Source organism: Tupaia chinensis, unplaced genomic scaffold (assembly GCF_000334495.1).
Source record: "Tupaia chinensis unplaced genomic scaffold, TupChi_1.0 Scaffold000532_1, whole genome shotgun sequence".
NCBI lineage: Eukaryota > Metazoa > Chordata > Mammalia > Scandentia > Tupaiidae > Tupaia > Tupaia belangeri.
The window spans coordinates 9,666,003-9,689,509 of NW_006160045.1; the positions used below are offsets into that span (position 1 = coordinate 9,666,003).

Sequence of the window (23,507 nt, forward strand, 5' to 3'; positions counted from 1 at the left end):
ACGGAGGGACCAGCAGTTAGAGTAATGGCTATGTTGCTGGACTCCCATGTAGTCGACCGCAGTTCAAGTCCCGGACCTGGTGCCTTAAATTCACGTCAGGCGCATGTGTGTGCGTGCTCAAGATCCCAGGAGGAGAATGGATGAGAAGGGATTGCGTCATGGTCATCCCCCTGGGGGGTGATTTCTCGCTTTCTATCTCTCTGTCTCTCTCTGTCTTTCTGGCAAGCATGTACTCCCTATAGCAAAAACCTCTCAAAAAAAAGAAAAAATGGGACCAGCAGTTAGCATAATGGCTATGTCGCTGGACTCCCACGTAGTTGACTGTGGTTCGAGTCCTAGACCCGGCGGCTTAAATTCACGCCAGGCGCCTGTGCGTGCATGTCCAAGATCCTGAGAGGAGAATGAAGGAGAAGGGATTTTGGTGTGGCCTTCCCCCCTGGGGGGTGATTTTTCACTTTCTGTCTCTCTGTCTCTCTATGTCTTTCTGGCAAGTGCATGCACCCTGTAGCAAAAACCTCTCCAAAAAAAAAAGGAACTGAGAAAGGTAAACCGAGGCTGGGCTATCTCTACAACTGTGAGTCACAAAACATGACCCAGAGAGCAAGCAAAGAACAGATGAGAATTTCCATATAGGGGACAGCAGGTGACATGGTGGTTAAGGCACTAAAATCCCACATGGCTGACTGCGGTTCAAGTTCCGGACCTGGCGACTTACTTTCTCATTTTCTTTCTCTTTCTGTCTCTTTCTGGTAAGTGTGCATGCCCTGTAGCAAATTTTAAAAAATAATAATAATGATAACTAAAATTAAATAAATAATTCTTCTTAAAAGTCCACATATTTTGTACAGTTAAATATATAATAAATTAAGCCTTACTGAATTTGCTAAAAGCAATGACCTTTGTGCCTTCCCTTGGTCCACTCATCAGCCACCACAAGTCATCAATAGTCTTGAGAGATCCTGGAGAAGAGTGGACATTTCATAATGTGGTGGGATTGGCAGTGACAACTTTGCTTCTTGGTTCTCTTGGTTCTCTTTCTATTACAGATGAGCCTAGCTACATGGAACTACGGAGAGGATCTAGTTTTTAACTAAACTGACCATCACCAAAATAAGCCAGAGGCTAAAAAAAAAAAAAGGAAGAAATAAAGAAATAGGGGTTACCCAGTGATGTGGTGGCTAAGACAACTAGATCCCACATGGCTGACTGTATGGTTTAAGTCCCAGAGTCAGAGGCTTGAAAAACATACCAGGCACATGGGCTTGCATGCCCAAAATCCCAAGAGGAAAATGGAGGGGAAGGGATTGAGCTGTGGCCATCTCGGGGCGAGGGGATGCTTTCTCACTTTCCCTCTTCTTTCTCTCTCCCTCAAGCGTATGCACCCTATGGCAAATTTTAACAAATAAGCAAACAAATATTTTTTTTAAAAAAACTGTGGATTGAAGTAATAATGCAAGACATGAGGTGAATGAAAAAAAGAAAAACACTACAAGTTTTTAGTCAGTCATATTACAGGGAAAAACAATGACAATAAATCAGATCTCACAAGTCAGCCAAGAAGTACTTAAATTACCAAAAAGACAATTCGAGATATAGCTTTGCATATACTATTGGTAATGAGGAATCTCATCCTAAGTGTAAATTGTGCTTGAGATATTAGCTAATGATAGTAATGAAACCATCGCAATTAACCAGACATTTAAGAATACTGCTTTCATTAACGTATCACGTACTTTTTGAATTAATACTTACGCATATTTTATATTGAGCATAATATATTGGTACAGTAATGTATAAAATTACAAGCAAATGAATATACATCTGCTGAGAGTGCACACTCAACACTTCCCACTGCTGACAGTGAGCAATCAAAACTGCTCAGAAGTCACTGCTGTATTTGAGGCAACTCCAAGATAGTCCCAGAGCCTGACTTAGACCCTCCTGTTCTTTAGCTTTCACTCCTAGCAACAAGAGGAAAAACTTTTTTTTTTTTACTGTAAGGTGCATGGGTTTACCGGAGAAAAAGTGAGAAATCACTCCCAAGGGGGATGACCACACCACAATCCCTTCTCCTCCATTCCCCTCTAGGGATTTGGGGTACACATGCACACCCACATGCACCTGGCCACCTGGCATATTTCCCAAACTGCCAGGTCTGGGACTCAAACTGGGTAGTAGACCACATGGAATGCACTCACCTTAACCACCACACCACCTGACTGCCCCAAGAGAGAAAACTTTTAAAGGGAGGCTAGACATAGCTTACTTCACAACTTCATCAAAGTCCATCCCAACGTATAAGGCCTAGAAATTTAACCAAATTCTCTCCTGGCCATGGCCATGCACCAGAAAGAAACACGTACCCAGTTAAGTCTCAGCTCTGCCGCTCACAGAGATACGAGGCAATTCGCATCAGTTCTCTGACCTCAGTTTCACACATGCAAAATAAAGGAGTTGTTGGAAACAGTACATGGGGGACTGAGGAGCTTTTACTTTCATGTTAATTCTCTCTCTCTCTCTCTTTTTTTTTTTAGGTATATAAACTATTAACAGACAAGGCCTACAGACTTATTTCTTCTTGAACACACCCACAGTATGGCCATGACGGCCAATTGTCTTAGTGTTCTGGCCTCAGACCCGAAGGCCCCAGAAGTGGCGCAGCCCTCTATGGGCCCGTATCTTCTTCAGTCTCTCCAGGTCTTCACGTAGCTTATTGTCCAGACCGTTGGCCAGGACCTGGCTGTATTTTCCATCCTTTACATCTTTCTGCCTGTTCAAGAACCAGTCTGGGATCTTGTACTGGCGTGGATTCTGCATAATAGTGATCACACGTTCCACCTCATCCTCAGTGAGCTCTCCTGCCGTCTTGGTGAGGTCCATGTCTGCTTTCTCCCGCACCACATGAGCATATCTTCGCCCCACACCCTTAATGGCAGTGATGGCAAAGGCTGTTTTCCACCGCCCATCGATGTTGGTATTGAGTACTCGTGAAATGTGCTGGAACTTCTCAGGGATCACTAGAGACATGGCGGCAGCATAAGCGGCAGCATGTAGGCCTCCTGTGGAAGCGTTAATTCTCTATCTTAATGTATATTTAAAAAATATTAAAATTGTTCATTCATGATAGTGATCTTTTTGGGGGGGTAGGGACCTTTTTTAAAAAATCAATTTATATAAGTGTTACAAGAGTGGATGTAAAAATATTAAACAAGTAAGATAGCCAGTGTGCAGATCTGTATCTAAAAACTGAGAAGGTGGTCCCCGAGTGTGTGCGCCTAATCTCAGTTGGTCTGCCTGAGACCTCCTGAGCGCCAACCCTAGTCCCCCACACGGCCCCTTTTCCGCTTTGACAAGATGAAAGAAACTATCATGAACCAGGAATAACTCACCCAGCTGCAGGCACAAGTGCGCATGGGTGGGAAAGGAACTGCTCGCAGAAAGAAGGTGGTTCATAGGACAGCTACAGCAGATGATAAGAAACTTCAGCTCTCCTTAGGGGTAAACCATATCTCTTGTATTGAAGAGGTGAGTATGTTTACAAACCAGGGAACGGTGAACCACTTTAACAACCCTAAAGTGCAGGCATCTCTGGTAGCGAATATTTTCACCATTACAGGCCACGCTGAGACAAAGCAGCTGGCAGAAATGCTACCCAGCATCTTAAACCAGCTTGGGGCAGACAGTCTAACTAGTCTAAGGAGACTGGCTGAAGCTCTGCCCAGACAACCTGTGGATGGAAAAGCACCACTTGCTACTGGAGAGGATGATGATGATGAAGTTCCAGATCTCGTGGAGACTTTTCATGAGGCTTCCAAGAATGAGGCCAACTGAATTGAGTCAGCTTCTGAAAGGGATACACTTGGTGAAGTTACTGGGAGCTGCTATTTTATATTATGACTGCTTTTTAAAATTCTGTTTTGTTTATGGATCTGATAAAATCTAGATCTGTAATATTTTTAAACCTAAGCCCCTTGGACACTGCAGCTCTTTTCAGTTTTTGCTTATACGCAGTTCATTCTTTGGGCTTTGTCTAGGGTCCAGGTGTGAACATCTATTGTTATTCTTAGCTCACACATACATAAATTAAATATCATAAAGCTCTTTCAGTGAATAACAATATTTAAATCAGTATGTTTCAGTTCATCTAGATCATTTCGCCCCTTTCAATCTCTGACCCCATATGAAGATGAACAAATGCAAATCAAAGGATAATGAATGAGGTGGCTCTTTGTCGTGAGGCCTCTGCTGTTGTTGGAGGTAGGACCAAGAGAGAGGGCTCCGGATGAGGCCAGGGGCGGGGGGATATTTGTTTGCTGCTCTAATACAAACTGCTCTCTACTCTGCCACTGTGAGAATCTAAAACTACTGTTCAAAGAAATGTCCAAATACTGGGAAAGAGAAGTGGCAAGCACACAGACTAATAGGAACTAGAAACATGAGCCCGAGGCCCTGTCATTCACTCAAGCGCCCTCTACCGCAGAACTGTGCGGGTTTGGTGCCCCCTGCTGTCCCTTTCCTGCCTATGACTATTTTGCCAGAGACCAACATTCCAACCTGAGGGCCAGGAAGGGCCACTACAAAAAGGACTTTTAATTGTGGGTGAGGGCATAATCTTGCGGAAAAAAAAAATGCACCTGAGACATCAACTGTGTATAATCCGTGATTGTTAAGAAAAAGAAACCTAATGAAGTGTCTCTGCATTTCCCCCTCCTGAATTAATATGCAACTTGAATATATAATAGCAGAACCTGGGAGGGAAACTCAAAAGGCCTCTTCTTCCAACAGCCATTGTCCTCAACTAGACAGCCCCAGTGTTCTCTGAGTGTACTGAGAACACGATTAGCTTTTGCACCAGCCCTGTGTGCACTGAGGTTAGGGGCCAGAGCACAAGCATTTCAACTATGTCCTCAAGAAACAAATAATGAGCCTCTCCACTGAGCTGGGAGGTAGTGTAAATCAAACAAAGGGGTACAGGCTAGGGTCAAGGTCCCTGCTCTCAAAGGGCTTTCCATCTAGAGGGGGAAAAAATGATAACAACTTAATTTCCTAACAATATTAGCTACCATTTATTGAGCTAGCCACTTTACCTAATCTCCAATGTTAACAACAAAGCTAAGAATTACTGCATTATAGAGAGGGACGCTGAGGTTCAAAGAGGCCAGAGGACACAGGCAAATGAAGAGGCAGCTCTCCAGCTCTGGTAAGCATGGCTATACTCTGTTGGCGCACACCCTTCTAGGGCTTGGTTCTGTGACACACATGGGGAAAAAAATCTACACCCACCCACATGTGGGCACATACCCTGATAGAGGCCACCTTGAAGCAGGCCAGCTTGAGGTCAAGACTGCAGCCATTTTGAAATTAAGAAAGGCATCTAGGGGCTGGCAGGTGGCATGGTGGTTAAGGTGCTAGATCCTACATGGCCGACCATGGTTCGAGTCCCAGACTTGGTGGCTTGCTTTCTCACTTTCTCTGACTTTCTCTGGTCAAATTAATTAAATAAATAAATAAAATTTTAAGAAAGAAAGAAAGGCATCTAACAAGAACTATCTGATCACATGCTGAGTCATAGGGAGGTCTGTTTGAGAGATGGTCAGGTGTGAAACCGAGGATAAGTTTTTTTTTTTTAAGAATTATTTATTTTTATTTAATTGCATTTGTTATTATTATTTTAATTTGACCAGACAGAGACAGAGAGAAAGGGAGCGTGGGAAAGCAAGCTGCCAGGTCCGGGACCTGAACCGTGGTCAGCCATGTGGGAATCCAATGCCTTTAACCACCACACCACCTGCTGGCCTTCCAGGAATAGGTTTTGAAGTAAAACAGGAATCAGGATAATTACTCAGGGGGAAGCAATTGACTTTGACTGTAGTGAGAAATGATTTGCATGTGCTGGTATCTTGTACCTATAAAAATACTGAGAATAGGTGCACTCTTAGAGACAGTTTGATGGTGCTTGCTGACTGTCTCTCTGTAGCCTCTTACAGAAGTAAACTCCCTTCAATCTCATTACTATGAAAAGCAGCAGCCAGATTTAATTTGCCCTTTTTTTTAAAGAGGTTTTTGACCTAATGCATGTGAGCTTGCCAGAGAGACAGACACAGTGAGAGGGAAAGTGAAAAATCAACCCCCACCCTAGGGTGAGGTGACCATGCCTTAATCCTTTCTCCTCCATTCTCCTCCCCAGATCTTGGGCATACATGCAAGGAGCGTGAGTTTCAATCCACCAAACCATTGTTGATCATGTGGGAGTCCAGCAACGTAATCGCAATGCCATCTGCCAGTCCCTAGTTGGCTGTTTTCTTTTTTGGAGAGGTTTTTGCTATAGGGCGCGTGCGCTCACCAGACAGACAGAAAGACAGAAAGCGAGAAATCACCCCCCAGGGGGGATGGTCACACCGCAATCCCTTCTCCTCCATTCTCCTCTCAGGATCTTCGGCACGCACACACACACGCCTGGCGTGAGTTTAAGCCACCGGGTCCGAGACTCGAACCACAGTCGACTACTTGGGAGTCCAGCGACATAGCCATTATGCTAACTGCTGGTCCCTAGTTGGCTATTTTTCAATCTCAGGGATTAGAAGAAGGTAAAGGACCTTTGAGGGGTGACAGAATAGAATGGGATTGGAAATATATTAATATTTTATTTATTCTATTTAAAAAACAAAGGGGCTGTCAGGTGACATGGCAGTTAAGGTGCTAGACTCCAACATGGTGGACTATAGTTCGAGCCCCAGACCTGTAGCTTGCTTTCTCATTTTCCCTCTCTCTCTGGTCAAATTTAAAAATAATAATAACAGGGGCCAGCAGATGGTGTAGTGGGTTTGAGGTGCTAGACTCTTATATGGCCAACCATGGTTCAAGACCTGAATCTGATGGCTTGCTTTCCTACTTTCCCTCTCTGTCTCTCTCTGATGACTATAGCAAGTTAAAAATAAAAATAATAATAATAACTAAATATTCTAGAGAAAATAAATGAAATAAGGGGTCAGCAGGTTGGTGTGGTGATTAAGGGAGCTGGACTCCCATACTACCAACCATGGTTTGAGTCCCGGACCTGGCAGCTTGCTTTCTCACTTTCTTTCTCTCTCTCTCGCTCTCTCCCCGATATTCTGTCCCTTTCTGGTCAAATTTACATAAATAAATAAATAAATAAAGTTAAATAAACAGTACAATCTTTTAAAAAAAAAGCTTAAGCTTAAAATTAAATTTAAATAAATTAAAGTAATTAAATTTTAATTTTTTTAATTAAAAATTAAAAAGGGAGGTGGCATGGTGGTTAAAGGCAGTGGATTCCCACAAGGCCAGCCATAGTTCAAGTCCTGGACCTGGTGGCTTGCTTTCTCACTCTCTGTCTCTCTCTGATCAAACTGTAAAATAATAATAATAATAAAAGATAAATTAAATTACTCTTTTAAAAAATTAATAATAAAGTTAAAGAAATAATTCTTTTTAAAAAGGAGGTTTTTTTAAAGAATCATTTCTTTAATTTTATTTATTTATTCATTCATTTTAATTTGACCAGAGAAAGACACACAGAGAGAAGGAAAGCGAGAAAGCAAACCACCAGGTCTGGGACTTGAACCATGTTCAAGTGGGAGTGTCCAGTGCCTTAACCACCTGCTGGCCCCAAAAAAGGAGTTTTAAATAAAAACTAAAAAATACTTTGAACCAATATTCTGTGTATTCTAGATGGGAAAACTCATTTTGTATGCTGCGATCATATACGATGCATGAATTTTATTTATTTATTTTTACGTCCTTGTTACAAATAAATAACAAGGTTTAAAGCCTACATACCCCTCGCAGTGTGCTGTTAGCTAAAAAATATTTTTAATGCTGGAACCAGCAGATGACGTAATGGCTACATCACTGGATTCCTACATAATTGACTGCAGTTCAAGTCCCAGATCTGCTGGCTTGAGACTCATGCTGAGCATGTGCACGTGTGTGCCCAAGATCCCAAGAGGAGAATGGTGGAGAAGGGATTATGGCATGGCCATCCCCCGGAGGATGATTTCTCATTTTTGGTCTCTTGTTTTTTGGGTTTTTTTTTTTAAGTTTGTTTATTTTTTTAAAGAATTATTTATTTAATTTTACTTATTATTATTATTTTTAGTTTGGTGAGAGAGAGAAAAGGAAAATGAGAAAGCAAGCCACCAGGTCTGGGACTCAAATTATGGTCAACCATATGGGAGTCCAGCAACTTAGCCACCACACCACCCACTGGCCCTACCGCTTTCTATATCTCTGTCTCTGTCTCTCCAGTGAGCACATGCTCGCTATAGCCAAAAACAAAAATAAAATTTTTTAATGCTAATAAAACTTGTTCATTGCAAAAAATGTTAGTGTTTATTTCAGCTGGTGGATAAATGTAAAAAAATGTTAATGTTGTTCATTTCAATTGGTGGTTACATGGCTGTTCATTATTTTTTTTTTTTTTTTTTTTGGAGAGGCTTTTGTTATAGGGCACATGTGCTCACCAGAGAGACAGAGAGACAGAAAGTGAGAAATCACCCACCAGGGGGGATGGCCACGCCACAATCCTCTCCTCCATTCTCCTCTTGGGATCTTGGGCACGCACGCACATGCGCCCAGCATGAGTTTTAAGCCACCGGGTCCAGGACGCGAACCGCAGTCGACTACATGGGAGTCCAGTGACATAGCCATTATGCTAACTGCCGGTCCCCATTATATTATTCTTTTTCCAGTTCCAATTTTTTTTAATTTTCCTAAATAATATTTTTAAAGAAGGAAATAAGCTGGAAAGAAGCAAGTATCCTCCAAAGATCTGAAGACGAAATCATGAAAACCAGTCTACCCACTTAGCAATTGCACAGGAGCTTGACTGTGAACCTACAGGCTCAATCCAAGTGGAGAACACTCGGCTATTTACAAAGCAGCTTTCACCTGGGGACCTCTGAGTACTTTACAAACAGAAATTAATTGCACCTCCTGTCACCTCCTAAAAGATGGAGAAGTATTCCACAGACTGTTAAATAGAGCTTGGGGAAACGAAGTGTCTTGTCTAACATCACACCATGAGTTACAAACAGAATGGGGAACAGAGCTTCAGAAGCCTGACAGGCAGTCCTCCGGCAGTCCTCTGGCCTAACCACAAGTGCGATGGCCTCGCTGACAGAGGAAACCTCCACCTCTGCCATTTCCATTCTTTTCCGACATATTGTAATGTGCCGTGCCTTTAAGGAGCGAGCAGTCCCTACAGAGAGGTCAGTCTCACATTAAGCCTTTCCTCACATTAAGCTCCATCTGAAAATATCCTGCCCTACATAAATAGAGGTCTTTTTCTGGGACAACCCAAACCACATCCTCTGGCTTTTATGTCATGAATCCAGGTTTTCCAAGTGCCAGGCCTATGGTGGAATGAAACAGCTCTCCCTCTTTTCTCTCAGCAGATAAGTCCAGGGAGGAAGGGGGCAACCTGTCAGCATCACACCTCTGCTGCCAGGGAGGCCTAGTCCGTGCAGAGCCAGTGCAGACCACTTGCTCCAGAATCACCTTGAACATGTCTGTAAATGTCTCTCTGCAATCCCGGAACTAGTTCTTTTTGTGGTTTCTCTTACCTGCCTAGATCCCTATGGCAATGAGGTCAAGAACTGGCCAGGACACTAGTAAGTCTCTGATCCCTGTGGCCTATCACCCCAATTCCTAGTCTCCTAGCTAGCCAGGGTGGCTCCTGACTGCTGACAGCCATCATTCTAAACCACGCCCTGACCAATGCTAGCTATCAGCTAAGGATAAAGTCTGAACTCCTTTGCACTCAGCACAAGGCAGCCTGGCTCTGCTGACCCCTGTGGCCCCTCTTCCCCTGCTCTCCCTTCCCAGGAGCCAAGTTCTCCTCTGGGCAATTCTTAGCGGAACATCCAGAAATTCCCCATCAGTCGAAAAGGAGGGGTCCCAAGTTCAGTTAGCAAGTTTAAACCAGGCGTGATGGAAATGCGAGAAAGGAGCAAGGTCAGAGAGGCCAGGAGCTACTGGCCAAAGAGGCTTCCTCTCTGATGCCTATGGCCACGGTAGGCATCCAGAAGGAGACACCGCCACCTCTCAGTTTCCTCTCCCAGGTGTGGTGGCCAGGACTTCTCTGACCTGCCCACTGCAGACACTGGCACAATCCACAGTGTGCCTCAGGGCCTGCAGGCCCTGCTGAGGCTTCCAGTTGAGGAAGTGTGACTTTCCTGCCAGCCTCACCCATGGGTTTGCATTCATCTGGCAGCCAAGAGGAAGCACCACAATCATATTGGGCTTTGTACAATAGAAAGACCACTCGGGGGCTGGCAGGTGGTGTGGTGGTTAAGGTGCTGGATGCATATGGCCAACTGCGGTTCAATTCCCAGACCTGTTGTCTTGCGTTCCCACTTTCCCTCTCCCTGTCTCTCTCTCTCTCTGATCAAAATAATAGATAATAATAATAAATAATATTTATAATTCTTTTTTAAAAAGAGAGAGAGACCATGCCCACAGCTGTTTTGATTACTTGGGAGATGATGACAAGAGTCTAGAGGAAAGACAGCAAGAGTCTGACTGGTGACAGGGGAGGATGAGTCAGGAGATGGGGCTACGTGGAGTCGGGAGCTGAGTCTCTGGTGAGGGTTGATGAAGTACGAGGTGGAGAGAAGCATGGAGCCAAAACATTCAAGGAGCCAAAAGGAATACAGCCAAGAAGCAGACAGTAATCAGGGCTGTTATTTACCATGAAGTTTGCCCAGGGGGAGGAAGAATGAGCTCCTCTTCTCCCTTAGTATGGGACACATTTTGCCTCCAGTTTTTGTCCTATGACTACTTTCACCCCTAAACTGTAAGTGTCTGAACAATAAAAACTTAACCATCATGCCACCTGCTGGCCCCTTTATTTCTTTAACCCCCAGAGTCTAACACTGTACCTCACGTATAACAGGTGTTTAAAAAATAAGGTTTCGGGAACCAGCAGTTAGCGTAATGGCTATGTCGCTGGACTCCCATGTAGTCGACTGCGGTTCGTGTCCCGGCCCCCGCGGCGTAAAACACACCGGGCGCGTGTGCGTGCATGCCCAAGATCCTGAGAGGAGAATGGAGGAGAAGGGATTGCGGCGTGACCATCCCCTCTGGGGGGTGATTTCTCGCTTTGTGTCTCTATGTCTCTCTCTGTCTGTCTGGCGAGCACACGCGCCCTATAGCAAAAACCTCTCAAATAATAAAAAATAAGGTTTCATTGGTTAGAATACAGCTGTGTGTGTGTGCGTGTGTGTGTGATTACATTTGTGCGTGTATGATTATGATTAATGATATACAGTTAGTGGGAGAAGCTGGAAGTTAAAGTTAAACCCTATTTTGAAGGATGTTGAATTAAGGATATTTTTTATTGCTAGAGAAAGATAGAGGAGAGCAAGAAAGCATCCCCTCCCCAGCGGGGTGTGGTCATGCCACAATCCCTTCTCCTGCACTTCTCCATCTGTCAGGATTTAAAACATGCATACACACGGACTGGGCATGTTTCCAAGCTTCTAGGGCTGAAACTAGAATTGCAATTCCATGTGGAATCCTGCTCCCTTAACCATTAATCTACAGGGCCTGCCCAAGAGTATATTTGAAACTATAAGTAATGGGGAGTCATTCAAGTTTTATGAGAAAAAAGTCATTTAATCAAAGCTATAGTAATATTACATCCTAAAAGACCCTGGACAGAGTGTAACTGATGGGCCATTGCCCCATTCTACAGACTGCAGGCTGTCACTGACCATTAAAGTAAAAATCACATCTCAGGAATTCCAATTAAGACAGACACAAATGCAGGATAAAATCCAACTGTGCTAGTTCAAATATTTTTGTCTTTACTGGAAAAGCCTGCTCCTTCAAATGCCAAAGCATTTATAATTCTCTAAAGTCTGAGCCTAAACCATGTTGTGAGTTTGAAGAGGCCCACATCTGGCTTTAATGACCATTGTCTAAAAAGAAACATATCTGGAGAACTGGAGAGGAAGAAAAGTTTGTGTATGGGAAAAAAGAAGGACATATTTTATCTCAAACAATTTAACATCCATTCTGTAAGCTTCTCCATTGCCAAATACATTTTTAGCCTGGAATCCCACATGGCCGACCACCACGAATCCCAGACCTGGCAGCTTTCTTTCTCACTTTCCCTTTCTTTCTCTCTCTCTCTGGTCAAATTAAAAGATAATAATAACAAACAAAGTTAAATAAATAGATAATTCTTTAAAAAAAAAACAAAACCGGCAACACCTTACCTCATACACATCTGTTTTCTGGGTTGCTACAACTCTCTACTTGACTTACTTTGTCTGGAGAGATATATGCTTGTTGATGTCTTTTTAAGTTCTGGTGCTTTAGGGGCCTGCAGGTGGCATGGTGGTTAAGGCACTGGACTCCCACATTGTTGACTGCAGTTTGAATCCCCCAACCTGGTGGCTTGCTTTCTCACTTTCCCTCTCTCTCTCTTTCTGTCTCTCCCTGGTGAGTGTACATGCCCTATAGCAAATTAAAATAATAATAATAATAGTAATAAATTAAACAAAATTTTTTAAAAAACTGGTGCTTCTCTTGTTTAATGAGAAAGAGTGCTTCTCTAGAGACTGAACTTGTTGAGAATTAAAATGTGATCATTTTCTCCTTGTCTAATGCTGGGCATAGTTTGTTGGCTTAATACATGTCAAATTCCAATGCAGAGAAGGGCCTAATGTAAAAAACAACTAATTGTATTTCCCAAGGGACGCTGCTGCACACACTGCCATGTTGGTTTCCCTTCTGATCTCACCGTGTTACCCTCAAGGGGTTAACTCGGGTTTAACTTCAGGGAAGGTCTTGGCAGCAGGGACAATGCAATCTCGATCCTCATTCTTCTTCCAATCTCCAAATGCTCCACAGAGTTACTTGTATACTAAAACTCAGTCCACCAAGCAGCAGTTGAAGACTGTCAGCAGATCTTCTGCTATTAGGCAGGTGTTACAGAGCAGAGCCCTGGTGCCTGGCAGAGCAAAGGCCAAGCCTGAAGGGGGTAGGCAGGAAGACAGTAAAGACGGAATGTGCTAGCTTCATCACTTTGCCTGAAGTCTTTTACATTCCACTGTTCTTGGACAAAGAGCAGTGACCGTGTGTGTGTGTGTGTGTGTGTGTGTGTGCGCGCATGTGTGTGTGTGTGTCTGTGCGTGCAATGAATGCAAATGTGGTCCCTGTCCTGGTAACTCACACAAACACCACTTCACTGCTGATTCTTTGGTTTCATTTAATACTCAGCTGCCTTTGTTATAAAGGAGACTCATTCCCAAGAAATTCACAATTCCTAAAAGATTCCTCCCCGGAAGGTCATTATGGTTCAAATTCCTATAAACTGATATTCTTAAAAACAAAGAAACTGTCTGTGGACCTTGGGCACCAAAGTATTTCCAAACTTTGGGGTGGGGGTTGAGAGAGAGAGTACTTTCAAAGTGGCAAACAAGATTAAGCCTTTAAGCCAATCATTACAACAGAAAGAACCAAACTTTGGTGTAACAGGTCACAGGGATCAAGGTACTACTTTGAGTTAAAGCTTTGTCCTGTTGAAAACTTTGCACTTACAGATTTACTTTGCAATCAATCAGTATTTACCAATTTTTTTGAACACCAGAAGTTCATATAGTGGGCCAGCAGTTGGTGTGTCAATTAAGATATTGGATCCCACATGGCTGACTCCATGGTTGGACCCAGGAGCTTGAAAATTATCCCAGGCACACGTGCGTGCATGCTCAAAATCCCAAGAAGAGACTGGAGCAGAAGGAATTGCAGCATGGCTATCCCCCTTTGGGGGTGATTTTCCACTTTCCTCTCTTTCTGACTCTTTCTGGCAAGTGCATGAGCCCTATGGCAAAAATCTAAATAATAATCATAATAATATGGTATTAATACAGACAGTAAATAAACTTTAAGATTTGTTCTGCTGGGGCCAGCAGATGGTGTAGTGCTTAGGGCACTGGACTCCCACATGGCCAGTTTGAGTCCTGGACCTGATGGCTTGGAAATCATACCAGCACATGTGCCTGCATGCCTAAAATCCCAGGAGAATGAGGAAGGGACTACAGCATGACCATCCCCCCAGGGGTGATTTCTCACCTTCCCTCTTATTGTCTCTCTCCATCTCTCTCCTCTATAGCAAACACAAGCACCCTATGAAAAAAATAAAAAATAAAAGGGCACAGTGGTTAAGGCGCTGGAATTCCACATGGCCAGCGAGAGTTTGAGTCCCGGATCTGGCAACTTGCTTTCTCACTTTCCCTCTCTCTCTCTCTCTGGTCAAAGTAAATAATAATAATAAATAAAATAATTCTTTTTATTAAAGAATGTGAGTCAAACAGACCTGAGTTTGAATCCCACCTTTGGCAACTGTATAATTATGGTCAAGTTATTCAATCTCTTTGAGTCCCTGTTTTCTTCTTGGCAAGTGGAGTTAATTATCCCTAACACAGGGATTTGATTTTCTTGTGAAAGTTAGATGAGATCACATGTTTAAAAAATTGCTTGCACCATGCAGAGTAAGTATTTAATAAATATTAATTCTCTATCTTGTCAAAATAAATAATAGTGGGACAAGGGTCCAGCAGATGGCATTGTTGGACTCCCACATGGCTTACCACGGTTCAAGTCCCAGACCCGGTGGCTTAAAACTCATGACAAGCACGTGGGCATGAGTGCCCAAGATTCCAGGAAAAGAATGGAAAAGAAGGGATTGCAACATGGCCTTCTCCCATGGTGGGAGTGGGGGGGGTGGTGATTTCTCACTTTCTCTCTCACTGTCTGGCGAGTACATGTGCCCCAAGGCAAAAACTTTTATCAAAAAAAAAGAAAAGGGGACCAGCAGTTAGCATAATGGCTATGTCACAGGACTCCCATGTAGTCAACTGCGGTTTGAGTCCCGGACCCGGTGGCTTAAACTCACATCGGGCGCGTGTGCATGTGTGCCCAAGATCCCGAAAGGAGAATGGAGGAGAAGGGATTGCGGCGTGGCCATCCCCCCTGGGGGGTGATTTCTCGCTTTCTGTCTCTCTGTCTCTCTCTTTCTTTCTGGTGAGCGCACGCACCCTATAGCAAAAAACCTCTCCAAAAGAAAAGAAGAAAGAAAGAAAAGTGGAGCCAGCAGATAGCATGGTGCTTAAGGCACTGGATTCCAACATGGCCAACTATGGTTCAAGTCCCAGACCTGGTGGCTTAAGAATCAAACTTTGGGGACCAGCAAGTGGCATGGTGGTTAAGGCACTGGACACTCCCACATGACCAACCACGGTTCAAATCCTTGATGTGGTGACTTGCTTTCTCACTTTCTCACTCTCTCTTTCTCTGTCTCTCTCTGATCAAATTAAATGAATGAATGAATGAATAAAGTTAAATAATTCAAAAAAAAAAAAAAAAAGAATCACACTGGGAGCACGTGCAAGTGTGTGTGCCCAAAAACCCAAGAGGAGACTGGAGGAGAGGGATTACAGTGTGGCCATCCCCCAGAGGGAGATTTCTCATTTTTCCTCTCCCTGTCTCTCTGCTCTCTGGCAAAAATCAAAGAAAGAAAGAAAGTCAGGAAGGAAAGGAAAAAGTAATATAACATCATTGTGAAGTAACATCACTTGGCAAATTTAAAATAACTTAATTAAAGTGGAGGGGGGGTGTATTCAAGACATTCACTGAATACCCAAAAGTGATATGGCAAGAAAAGAAGATATACCCCGGTTTTAAAATGCTTACCCTCAATACAGAGAGGCGAAATGTTCATATTCAACACTCAGGGACACAAAACCATACTAAACCTCTACTGAACACTTAGACTATGACAGGTATTATGCTGACCTTTAGGAATAGAAACAGAAATTAAGTAATTACTATTATTTCCCATTTTTCAGATGAGTAAACAGAGGCCCAGCAAGGCTGTTTCTTATTGAAGGTCACAGAGCTCAAATGTGGGCTTTGAACTCAGCACATGAATTTGTAAACACTAGCATGTAAAGACCACTTATGACTAAGTCCCAGAGAAACCAGAGAAAGATTAAGGTGGGGTTAGACCAGTGACGTGCAATTTCTTGGCGGAACTGAGTTGGGCTCTAAGGGAAAAATGGGATGATCATAGGCAGAGGGGAGGGAAAAGGAAGCAGAGTGAGTGATCATAGGAGTGGCCTCCGGCTGAAGCCACCAAAGGACCACAGGAAGGAAAGGGAAGTCTTCTCAGGGCGGTGCGGGGAGCTGGGGAGAGAATCCCTTTACAAAATGTTGCATGGAGCCCAGAATTTCAACCCATCTAAATCAAAATATTCTCAAAAAAAACAAAAAAACAAACAAAAAAAAAACACCCTGGCATAGTGGTTAAGGGGCTAGACACTCCCACATGGCCAATCATGGTTCGGGTCCCAGATCTGGTGACTTGCTTTCTCACCTTCTCTCTCTCTTTTTCTCTCTGGTCAAATTAAAAATAAATTAATGAATAAATAAATAAAGTTACATAAATAATTCTTTAAAAAAAAATACTCTGTAGGAGCTAGCAGGTGGCGTGGTGGTTAAGACGTTGAACTCCTACATCATCAACTGCAGTTTGAGTCCCGAATCTGGAGGCTTGCTCTCTCACTTTCTCTCTCTCTCTCTCTCTCTCTCTCTCTCTCTCTCTCTGGTGCGCACACACGCCCTACAGCAAATGTAAAATAATAATAATTAATTTTTAAAAAACACCCTGTAGTTTACAAGATGCTTGCACAAAATTGTCTCATTTGATGATGACAATGGGGAACATTTATTGAGCAGTTTATAATAGATCAGGCACTGCACTGGGCTCATTCCAGCCTCAACATGGCCTCTGAGGTAAGTTCTATTATTGTCCCTCCCAGAGACCAAGGTCAGCTAACATGTGGCAACAGTAGGGTATGTGCCCAGATCTGACTCTGGAGGGCATTAATCTTAACCACGAAGTACTCAAAACAACCTATTTAAGGAAGCAGTGCAAGCGATACTCCCATTTTTCAGATGAACAAAGTCTCACTGAGAGCACAGAACTTGAATAAAGACCCTTAGGCTTTGTGAAATCTAGTCCTCACATCCCCAACCCCCTTCCCGTTTGCCTTCCCAGTCCGGGTCGAGTCTCTATGCCCTAGAGTGGCCTCACGGAGGCCTGGGTGCCTGCGCTGCTGTGGCTGTGGCGCTGCTGTGGCCCCAGGCACAGCGTGTCCGAGCCTGCTGGGCTGGCCCTGTTGTTCCACAGTAGTTGGCACTCCCGCCGAGGCCGCTGCCAGAGGGCTGGGTCGGGTTTCCTGTCTATCTCCCCCGCCACAGCTGTGTTTTCAATAGGGAGAGTCGCCTGCCCGCCTGCCTCCGACTCTCCTTACTAAATACCAGGCTGCCCTGTGCAGCCGCCAGGGTTGTGTGAGGATAAGATTAGAGGGGACCCGCCCCTGCGCAGGGCTGTGCCTGGCAGGCCTCCCAGGTGACACAGGCTTCCCCTGGGTGCTGTGTGAGCGCCTGCAGGCTGGAGGCTCCGACTGTCACCTCGGCTCCAGGAGAACCTCGCGGTGGGGCTGCTGCCGTGTCAGTACCGGGCCTGAGCCTCAGGCTGCCTGAGATCCCAGACGTCCTTACGCCCTTATGGTCAAAATAGAAGGAGGAAGGAAGCGAAAAGGAGGCGGGTGACAGAGACAAAGTGAGTGAAGAAAGAAAAAAGGCAGGAATAGACAAAGAGGAATTAAAGGCCAAGAGACCACCACGGGAGGAAGAAGCTTTCAAACATGTCTGAGAGCCACCCTCAGACTCTGCTTAACAAATACTAATTTTAATCACACAAAATTAAATTTTATACAGCCTCTAGAACACTGTGTTCTAATCAGTGCACTGGATTTTAAAACAAAATAAAGGCCATCCTCTTTCATAGCCTTCTCCCAATAGGGTGGTGCTTCATCCCTGCGGAAGTCTCTAGGCTCCCTGCACCCCTCCCCCAGCTGGGGCACTGCCGCCTTCCAGCTGCTGCGTCCCTCCTCCTTCCTCAGCCTCCAAGTTCCCGTCACCTTAGCCACACTCTCCCCCATCAACTCACATATTTCCATCGCTCCCCTACTCCTCCCCCGATCTTTTATGTCTCTCTGGCTCTGTTCCTCACCATTCATATGTTTTTTAAATCCACCGCTTCCTTTCCGTGGTTAGAGCCGGGATAAAAGCTTTCCTTTATGTTTGCCAGTGTTTAAATTACCTCTGAAAACATCCAGCGGTAAAGGCTACAGAAAGGGGGACAGTCTTTTTCAACTGATTGTTTATGTATTATAGAACCTAGCAGGAAAGGTAAGCAGGGGGTTGCTCAGTAATTACTGAACTCCATTCACCTGGCTCACGGCCCCCCTCCCCTGACTCTCCTCCATGGAAAGGCAATCTACCTCCGGATGCAGGCAGGTTAGGCTGGTGCGAGGCTACCTAGATTAGGGGAAAGGACTTCTCTCCATGTGCTAAAGCCAAGAGGCAAGCAACATAGAGGATTTATTTTTTAAGTTTACTCATTTATCTCTCCAGAAAAAGAGACTGGGGAAAAAGGAGATATCCCCAAAAGAATTTTCATGCCTTGATCCATCCCCAGCCAGTCAGGATTACAGGCACACTCACACACCAGCAGGAACAAGGAAGCCCCAGGATACAAACCTAGGACCTTCCCAGGTTGCCCCAGCAGTGTGGAACATTGCCTTGCCCCTGTGCCACTGTGGCTGGCCCATAGAGGAGTTTCGTTGTGATGAGATGGGTGAGCCTCCAAATTAAAGTCTTTCAACTCCAACCAATGATTGTGCCTTTCAGAAAACCCGGGCTTTCTGCTCTGAAGGCAGCCCCCTTTCCCATTTGTGGGAACTCCAAGAAGACAAACCCTCAGCCTCCATGCACTGTGCTGAGCAGTACCCCTGGACATGGTCCCAGGTGGTATTCTAATGGAAGACATTGTTCTGGTAAACTACCCTGAACAAAGCCAAGGTTCTCACCTGCCCTTCCATTTCTCAACATCTTCCCCCACAGTTTTTCCATGAGTCCCTTTGCCTCTATCCTACCATCTTCAAACTCCTCTTCAGAGAATCACCTCAGACACAGGCTTGTCTTCTAGGAAAATATCTGATCACAAACAAATTTATGTATGAAACAATCTAATGCTTAAGAACAAGAAATTTGCCGCGGTTCCAGTCCCGGACCTGGTGGCTTACTTTCACAATTTCAATCTCTCGCTCGCTCGCTCTGTCCCTCTCTGGTCACATTAAAATAAATACATAAATAAAGTTAAATAAAATAATTCTTTCCCTTTTTTTCGATTTAACTTGTTTTAATGTTTCTTCATACATGGTGAAAAATACTAAAGTACAGACTAGGAATAATCATAATGTTGTGGCCAGCATTATAAATATGGAATTATAAATTTAAAACATTTTCTGGTTTAAAAAATAAATCTGGTAGTCAATGCAGCTCTGCGGGATCTTTGCACCTAGTAGGGCTGGTCTCTGCACGCCTCACGGTGCTTGCCTTTATCCATTTTTCCAGGTCCTCTACATCCACCTCGTTTTCCTCCCACCTGTTCCATCAAAGGTCCAGGGGGCCCACCCAGGCCACCATGCCTTCCTCCACCAAAGCCACCTAGGTTCATGCCCCAGCCACCACGGAAGCCACCTCTGTCACCACCACAACCACCTCTGAACATTCCACCGGGGCCACCACAGTCCATGAGGCCATCTCTTCTTCCCCTCATGCCAACAGAGCCACCTCTGCCATGATCTCCACCCGGGGCTGGGAAGGGTGGCAGGAGGAAGCCCTCGGGCTTTGGAGCCTTATACTGGTTGCATCCTGTCCTCCAGGCGAAGTTCTGGTTTCCACAACCAGGATTGGGACACTGCCAGTCGCCGGCTCGGTGCTGGACATTTCTCCTCCGGAGGGGTTCCCTCAGGAGCCTCGGGGCCCTCTTGGAGGGAAGACTCCTCTGTCTCCTTCACCACCTCCCATGTGACCCATGGGGCCTCCAGGGCCTCCCGGGCCCCTGAACCTCCACAGAGCGGGGTCAACATCCCTCTGCCTTCACAGGGTGGCATTCCACTTCTCATGCTGTTCATTGGAGGCTTCTTCTGGGCAAGAGAAACTTTAAGTTTGCTCTCTTGAAAATCTTCCACACCAAACCACTCCACAGCAGCCTTGGCAGTCAGTGGGTCTTCATAGGACACTGTGGCATCACTTTTGGGCTTTCCTGTCTCCTTGCCCGGGTAGATGTGGATCATGGGCTGCCCAGTTCTCTTGTTCATCTTAACCACCCCACCTTGTTTACAGAAGTCTGCCAGATCATCTAGAGTCACACTGTCATTTAATCCTTGCACATAAACTGCACTGTTGTCAGAGTCTTCATCAGGATCTATGGGTGGACCTAGATCAAGATCTGGTCCTTCATCCCTGGGTCCACCAGGCTTACTGAAGCCCCTTCGCTCCCCAGTGCCCATTCCATGGCGTCCTCCTCCCTGCCCACCTCTGCTCATGTCTCCACGATCAAATCCCCCTCTTCCCCTGCCCCAGTTATCAGGGCCACTCATCCTCCAGCTGTTTCCTGGTCCAGAAAATCCTCCAGACTCCTGCCCATAAACATCCATGCTACTGGGGTGGTCGTGTCGGAATGAACTCTGCTGCCTGTAGCTGCTGCTCTGTTGGCTATATTGACTTAGACCCTGGCTGTAGGATCCAGTTTGGGGAGGGGGGCTGTAGGATCCAGTTTGGTAACTAGTGGGAGGCTGCTGCCCATAGCTGCTTTGTTGACCATAGCTACTCTGCTGTCCATAGCTGCTCGGTTGCCCATAGGTGTTCTGCTGAGAGTAACTGCTCTGATCATAACTAGTCGGCTGTGTAGAGGAATAGCTGGTAGGAAGGTAGGATGGAGGCACGGTGACTGGCTGCATGGGGTAGCTCCCGGTACCTGGGGATAACTGTAGTTACTCTGTCCATATCCTAGGCTGAGCTGGTTGTAACCCCTTGTGTAGACTGAGGTTGACTAGTCTCTATGGGCCTATTACCATCCTGTGGTCTTGCAGGGGTGGTGGCTCAGGCTGCTGCCCATAGGCTGGGTAAGCAGGCTGGGGGCCATAAGCAGACTAAGCTGCACAGGAGGCCTGGGTGGTGGTAACTGTAGCAGTGGTGGTATCATAAGCACCAGTGCCGTACCCCTGGACAGGTTGGCTATACTCCTAGGGGGCAGTTGGAGTAGTATAACCAGTAGGAGGCTGTCCGTAAGAAGTTGCCTAGGCGGTCTGCCCATAGGTTGCAGTGGTCTGAGCCTGGGTATATCTGATATAGGTGGGCTGTCCATAGGTTCCATAGCTTTATTGCCCATAAACCTGGGTGGACTGTGCATATCCTTGAGTGGGCTGGGCGGTATAAGCACTGTAGCCCTGCTGGGCTGCAGCTTGGCTGTAGGTACTGTAATCTGTGGACGCCATCTTCTCTCCTTTCTCCTGTTCTCTCAATGCCCATCTCCCCTAAAATAATTATTAAAACAAACAAACAAAAAAAAAAAAACATGAAATTTGGAGGGCTAGCCTTGTGGCCTAGTGGTTAAGGGAGCTACACTGCACATGGTTCAACTGTGTGGTTCAAATCCCAACACCAGCAGCTTAAAAAATACCAAATGCTGAGAAAAAAAATGCTTCTGTCTGCTGACTATATGACTTATATCACTCTAAAGCCCAGTTTCCTCATTTATAAATTGTATATGATAGTTCTGTTTACCTCATTGTGCAGTTGCCAAAATTAAATGAGATTAAATAAAATTATGTGAAAAGAGTTTTTTTAAGAATTATTTATTTTATTTTATTTATTATTATTGTTCATTTGCTATAGGGCACATGTGCTCACCAGAGAGAGACACACAAAGATAAAGAGATAAAGTGAGAAAGCAAGCCGCCAGGTCCAGGATTCAAACCACAGCCGGCCATGTGGAAATTCAGTGCTTTAATCACCACACTGTCTAGTAGCTCCATGAGAAGAGTTCTTTTTTTTTAAAAAAAGAATTATTTCATTTAACTTTATTTATTTATTTATTTATTTTAATTTGACCAGCAAGAGACAGAGAGAGAGAGAAGAAGAGAGAGAAAGTGAGAAAGCAAACTGCCCAGTACAGGACTCGAATCACAGTTGGCCATGTGGGAGTCTAACACCCTTAACCACCACACCACCTGCTGGCCCCGAGAAGAGTTCTTAATAAAGTAATTTTCACACAGTATGTTCTCAATAATGATATTATCATTATTCGTGATCATTTATTCAACACCCTTAAGGCACTGTAATAATAAAGTATGAATTCCCCTACCTCAAGGATCTTTTCTGTTTAATGGAGTCAAATACATAAATAACTGGATACAATGCAAAGCAGACTTAATAAATACTGGAGATAGACCTGTAGTATGGTGGTTAAGGGAGCTAGAGCACACATGGCTGACTGCGGTTTGAATCCCAGCCCCAGCATCTTGAAAACCATGCCAGTTGCCCCAGCAGTGTGAAACACTGCCTTTACGCATGCTTAAAATCCCAACAGGATGGAGAACTGGAACAGAAGGGCTACGGTGCGATCACATCCTCTCTGCCTCTCTCTCTCTCTCTCTCTCTCTCTCTCACAAGTACATGCAGCCTCTGGCAATTAAAATGTCCAATAAATAAGTAAACAAATGCTGTTACATATCAGTTAGAAGCACAGCGTGCTTTAGAGAGTAGAGGGATGGAAGAATGATTAATCTTGCCAGGAGACTAGAGGCACAGCCGTAGAGGTGACCCTTGAGCAAGGCTTTGAAGAAAGAGAATTCCTTCTGGAAGGAGAAATGTAATACACTGTAAAGTTATATGTGATTCAATGTAATATAAGCAAGATTATGATAATAAAAAAAGAAAAAAGAATAAAGAAAATACAATAATAATAAATAACTTTAAAATATATTGAAACTAGAATGATATTAGAAGATTAAATTATGAAAGACTTTCCTCGTCCCATGCAAAGATTTAGATTTTAGGTAGGCAGTGCGAAAGCGCACTGAAAATCGTTGAGGAGGGAAGATGACATGATTGAATCCGTTTTAGGAAATTGACTCTGATGGCGGGATGAATGATGGACTGGAGAAGAGAGAGATTAGAAGCAAAAAAAAAAAAGAAACTGATAGTAATGAGTCTGGGAAAAGGACATTTTATCAAATATCCCCAGATGTCAACATGGCCTGGAGTGGGTTGAAGTAAACAAGCAGAGATACCCCTACGGCAGCCTCTTTTCTTATCAGTACCCAAGGCTTTCCCTTTGCCCGTAAGAGCGTTTGGCATACAGCAGAGAGAATCCAAACCCCAATACTGCAATGCCTCAGAAGGTTATTCGGCTGTCTTGGAAGTTTCAAAACACAAGACATTCTTCATTTTAAATTTTAACCCCAAGTCAATTAAATTTTTTCTAACTGACAACACTTTTAAAGCGTGGTAAGAAGAATATACCCCCAAAACAAGCTATAACAAAGTGTCTCTCCTCCCAA

The 23,507-nt window shown here is 44.5% G+C and overlaps 3 pseudogenes; 1 reads left to right on the top strand and 2 right to left on the bottom strand.

The window, feature by feature from the left end:
- Positions 1 to 2,610: 2,610 nt before the first annotated feature.
- Positions 2,611 to 3,042, bottom strand: LOC102501306 (40S ribosomal protein S18 pseudogene; annotated as a pseudogene).
- A 312-nt stretch (positions 3,043 to 3,354) lies between these two features.
- Positions 3,355 to 3,831, top strand: LOC102501727 (transcription factor BTF3 pseudogene; annotated as a pseudogene).
- A 15,625-nt stretch (positions 3,832 to 19,456) lies between these two features.
- On the bottom strand, positions 19,457 to 21,452 carry LOC102502150 (RNA-binding protein EWS-like; annotated as a pseudogene).
- Between the last annotated feature and the right edge of the window lie 2,055 nt (positions 21,453 to 23,507).